Raw genomic sequence first — 6,000 nt, 5'->3', positions numbered from 1 at the left:
TGAAGTACACTTTCGTGGTTAATCTGTTACCTTCTCTTTTAATAGTGACATCCAAGAAATTGATTTAATCAGGACTATGATGAAAATCCAACTTAATATTGTTGTGGTTGGTATTTAGGTGTTCCATGAAGCCCACCAAATCCTCCTCTGCCCCTTGCCAGATGAAAATGATATCATCAATAAAACGCTTATACAACCTAAGTTCTTGTCGTACCTGGTTGAAGACAAACTTGTCCTCCCACTCCGACATGAACAAGTTTGCCAGGCTGGGGGCAAATTTGGCGCCCATAGCAACACCTGTTTTTTGGCTGTAAAACCTACTTTGATGCCAAAAATAGTTATGGCTCAGACAGAAGTCTAAAGCCCTACCAATGAATACTTTCTGCTCTTGAGGTAGATCCTCCCTCTGACTAAGTGCCCAATTTAAGGATAACAAGGCATCATCATGCTGGATGATGGTGTACAGGGACGACACGTCGGCCGTCACAAGGAAGACCGGCGAGTCGTCCCCAAGTACCACACCATCCAGCATGAGAAGAAGATCAGTAGTATCCTTCAGAAAGGCTTTGGTTTGAACCACACTTTTCTGTAAAAACTGGTCCAGATATTGGCCCAGTCTGGCACTCACTGATCCAATCCCGTTCACAATTGGGCGTGGAGGAGGGTTAGTTGCGTCCTTATGGACTTTAGGCAACGTGTATAGAATCGGGATCTGGCACGCACTAGGTGTTAAATAGTTGCGTTCCTTCTTGGTTAGGACACCGTCCCTGAAACCCGATTCTACCAGCCGTTTCAAATCATTCACAAAGTCACCAGTCGGATCTTTTGATAATCTGGTGTAAGTTGTATGATGTCCGCCCGTTCCCGCTGCTCTCCCGCTCCCCTGGGGGCTCGCAGCATGGCGATCGGGGATGTGGTGTGTCCGTCGGGACACAGCCCATCCTCGATCGGAGTAAAGAGCCATTAAAAAAATGGCTCTTTACCATGTGACCGGCTGTGTCCAATCACAACACGCTGCTCGAGGATGGATATCGGGGATGGAGAGTGTCACTCTGACACAGTCCATCCCCGATCAGGGTAAAGAGCCAATGAAATTGGCTCTTTTTCACGTGACAGGCTGTGTCCAATCACAGTCGATCACAGAATGTAAACAGAAACCACGGTAACTAGCTGTTATCGTGTTCTCCTCCTCACACACCGATCCTGTGTGAGGAGGATATTGCAGTAACAGCTAGTTACCAAATACAGTCCACACCTAAACACACTGATGGCCCCCCCAAAAAAGATGACCTGTCACTAGCTCATCAAAGTACCTGGCACTAGCCCATCAAAGTACCTGTCAACAGCCCATCAGAGTACCTGTCACTAGCCCATCAGAGTACCCGAGTACCTGTCACCAGCCCATCAGAGTACCTGTCACTAGCCCAACAAAGTACCTGTCACTAGCCCATCAGAGTACCCGAGTACCTGTCACCAGCCCATCAGAGTACCTGTCACTAGCCCAACAAAGTACCTGTCACTAGCCCATCAAAGTACCTGTCACTAGCCCATCAAAGTACCTGTCACTAGCCCAACAAAGTACCTGTCACTAGCCCATCAAAGTACCTGTCACTAGCCCAACAAAGTACCTGTCACTAGCCCATCAAAGTACCTGTTAACAGCCCATCAGAGTACCCGAGTACCTGTCACCAGCCCATCAGAGTACCCGAGTACCTGTCACCAGCCCATCAGAGTACCCGAGTACCTGTCACCAGCCCATCAGAGTACCCGAGTACCTGTCACCAGCCCATCAGAGTACCTGAGTACCTGTCACCAGCCCATCAGAGTACCCGAGTACCTGTCACCAGCCCGTCAAAGTACCCGAGTACCTGTCATCAGAGTACTGCTTATCTACTAGGATTTTCACACACAACCATCTGTAGGGTTTACAGAGAATGGTCCAAAAAAGAGAAAATTTCTAGTGAGCGGGAGTTGTGTGGATGAAAATGCCTTATTGATGTCAGAGGAGAATGGGCGGACTGGCTTGAGATGATAGAAAGGCAACAGTAACTTAAATAACCACTCGTTACAACCAAGGTATGCAAAATATAATTTCTGAACCTACAACACATTGAACCTTGAAGCAGATGGGCTACAGCAGCAGAAGACCCCTCTGGGTGCACCGCCTGTCAGCTAACAACAGAAAACTAAGGCTACAATTCGCACAAACTCACTAAAATTGACAATGGAAGGAAGATTAGAAAAATGTTGCTTGGTCTGACGAGTCTTGATTTTAGCTGGTAATGTCAGAATCTGGCCTAAACAACATGAAAGCATAAATAAATAAGCAGAAAATACCTCTACACTTCCTATGTATAAAGTTTGCATATACAATGTGATGTGAATGAAATAAAATAAATAAAATTACATTAAAAAAATAAAAAATAAATAAAGTGGATCCATCCTGCCTTGTATCAATGGTTCAGGCTGGTGGTGGTGTATTGGTGTGGGGGATATTTTCTTGGCACACTTGGGACCCCTTAATACCAACTGAGCATCATTTAAACACCACGTCCTACCTGAGTATTGTTGCTGACCAAGCCCATCCCTGTATTACTACAGTGTACCCATTTTCTGATGGCTCCTTCCAGCAGGATAATGCGCCGTGTCACAAAGCTCCAATCATCTCACCACTGGTTTCTTGAATATGATAATGAGGTCACTGTAGTCCAATAGAGCACCTTTGAGATGTGGTGGACCAGTAGATATGCATCATGGATGTGCAGCCGACAAATCCGCAGCAACTGCGTGATGATATCATGTCAATATGGGACAAAATCTTTGAGGAATGTTTCCAACACCTTGTTGAATCTATGCCACGTACAATTAAGGCAGTTCTGGAGGTAAAAGAGGGTCCAACCAAGGAATACCAAGGTGTACCTCATAAAGTGTCTGGTGAGTGTATATTCCCATTCACAAAGCATATTTGTAGCGCCTCCCTGGGTTCATACATATGCTATGTGGGAACCAGCATGATTCTAGTTTACACTGCCCTCTGCGAACCGATGCAGGTGTCAATACAAAGTTAATGACACCCCTAGATCGGTTCGCAGATCATAATGCGAACTGTGAATTTGGACAGGAAACGGATTGCATGGGTATAAACACCTACGTGATCTGATTCCAGTGCGGGAAAAAAAAGGTTCCTGCACCTTTTTCATGCAAATCCAATACGAGTTCACCTATACAACTGTATGTATCAGCAATGCGTTGCGAATCACATGCAATGTCTGACATGGCAGCAGTGTGAAACCAGGCTGAAAGAAGGTAGTAGAAGAGAGGATTAGAGGTCTCAGATACCAGTAGCAGATCACTCACAGACTCCTTGGATCCAGAAAAAATTACAGCTTCACAGTACCAGGACCAGGACCTTTAAGCAAACTCAGCGATTCTACAAAACATGTTTTCAGATGTAGAACAAGATCAAGCTTCACAGTGTAAGAACCTTTAAGAGCCTTTAACCACTTAAGCCCCAGAAGATTTTACCCCCTTCCTGACCAGGGCCTATTTTGCGATTCGGCACTGCGTGAATTTAACGGACAATTGCGCAGTCATGCGACGCTGTACCCAAACTAAATTGACGTCCTTTTTTTCCCCACAAACAGAGCTTTCTTTTGGTGGTATTTGATCACCTGTGCGATTTTTTCATCATGCGCTATAAACAAAAAAAGAGCGTCAATTTTGCAAAAATAACAATATTTTTCACATTTTTTATATGAAATTCCCCCCCAAAAAAATGTAAAAATCTAAATTTTTTAACATTTTCGGCCAATTTGTTTTATGCTACATATGTTTGGTAAAAAAAATTGCAAAAAGCGTATTTTGATTGGTTTGCGCAAAAGTTAGCGCGTTTACTAACAAAGGGAAAGATTTCTGTCATTTTTGTTGTTTTGTTTTTTAACGCGTAATTGCGGCGATCTGTCATTTTTTTGCGGTACTGCGACATTGCGGCGGACAGATCGGACCCTTGACTGACATTTTTGGGGTTACCAGTGACATTTCTACAGTAATCAGTGCTATACATATGCACTGTTACTGTAAAATTACACTGGCAGTGAAGGGGTTAACTTTTTTTGAGAGGGAGGGGTTATGTGTGTCCCTAGGGGCGTGATTCTAACTGTGATTGGCTGTGGCTTGAGGTGTAGGAACAGTGATCAACGGTCCTACATAGTAGAACCGTATGATCACTGTTTCTACACAGGGGAGAATGACAGGCGGCTTGTTTACATCAGCCACCTGCCTTTCTCCCTCTGCAGCGACGATCGCCGAGTGACCGGCGGACATCGGGTCCGCCGGTCACACGCGCGGGGGGGTCCGTGACCATGCGGGAGCGGGAGCGCACCTCCAGGGGCGCGTGCTCGCTCCCTAGACCCTCACAGGCTAGCGACGTAGATCTACTCCAGGAACATGGGAGTTATAGCGACTGATATGGTAGGTTGTTTGTTTTCCACTGAGGTATAACTACCGAGTACTGCCATCATGCTACTCCCCTAACTGTTGTCTGACATGGATGATCTTTTTGTAGGTGCACGTTGTTCAGGCAAACGGCACTGGGCAACTTGATGTTTACCGAATGTATGCTGGGTAACAATACAATACAGTTAAAGTGGTAAATCCCTAGGCAGGCTCCACAAAGGTAAGGCTGGAGGAGTCTTTGATCTGGTTGAGATTCATGTGGCTAAAATAACGCCACCCTACTGAAAGGGCTGTCTTCTAGAGTGAGAAACTGTGGCTCACAAAGAAGTTTGGTACTTTTGTGCTCACTGGAAGCCTGAACACTGGATATAGCGTCAGGAAGCGCATCTAGTGGCAGCTCATATGCCCACTCACTGCAGTCCTATCAAGCATGTGGTTCCATTGAGCACCAGAAGATGAGCTGTTATTTATATTCCTTAGGCATGTCCTGGAGTCCAGGGGAAGATGGTATATGAAGGAGTTGGGGGAGACCAGAGAATTGTGAGCAATGGAGTTAAAGTGATTGCAAACCTTTACATTTTTTTTGTTAAACAACAAACATGCTACACTTGACTGCTCTGTGCAGTGGTTTTGCACAGAGCAGCCCAGATCCTCCTCTTCTGGGGTCCCCTGCTGGCACTCTTGGTTCCTCCTCGACTTTCGAGTACACCACTTGCTAAGGGGGTACTTGTGCGGGCTCGATCCCCAGCCCCTCTGCCTGTGCCTATAGACACAGACAGCAGGGCTTTGCTTTGCCCCCTCTCCTTCGTCATAAGAGGGAGAGAGCCTCTGTTCTCTTGCACAGCGCTGGATTGAGATCAGGCTAAGGTAAGTATAAGGGGGGATCTTGGATACAGAAGCTTTTTTTACCTTAATGCAGAGAATGCATTAAGGTAAAAACCTTAAGATTTTAGAACCACTTTAAACGAGCCTGCAGCCTCCACTGACGAATGGGACTAAAGGGGCACACTCGCTGCTACGGTATCAGAAGGAGGGGTCAGCTTTCCATAAAGTAGCAGGATAGGAATACCGTGACACTGCTTTCATGTAGACTGATTCATAAATTATACGTAATGTCTGAATAACCTAAATCATTGAAAGAAATTGTTTATCACACATTTTCTATTAAATAATTTACGTCATTCAATAATTTATTGTCTTAAAGGGTTTATAAAGTCAGAAGGTTTTTTATCCTAATGCATTCTATGCATTAAGATAAAAAGCCTTCTATGTGCAGCAGCCCCCCTCAGCCCCCCAAACACTTACCTAAGCCCCCTCTCTAGCCAGCGATGTCCACGAGTGTCTCAGCCATCCGAGGTTCTCCCCCCTGATTGGCTGAGACACAGCAGTTGCTGATGGTAATCAAAGTCAGCTAGTCACTCAGGGGAGAGAGGGGGTGGGGCCAAGTTGGGGTTACATGTCTGAATGGACACAGGGAGCTGTGACTTGGCTCAGGTGCCCCCATAGCAAGCTGCTTGCTGTGGGGGCACTGAACAGGAGGGAGGG

This window comes from Pelophylax lessonae (genome assembly GCF_965119305.1).
Source record: "Pelophylax lessonae genome assembly, chromosome: 1".
Taxonomy (NCBI): Eukaryota; Metazoa; Chordata; class Amphibia; order Anura; family Ranidae; genus Pelophylax; species Pelophylax lessonae.
Note: the sequence above shows the minus strand (reverse complement) of the source record.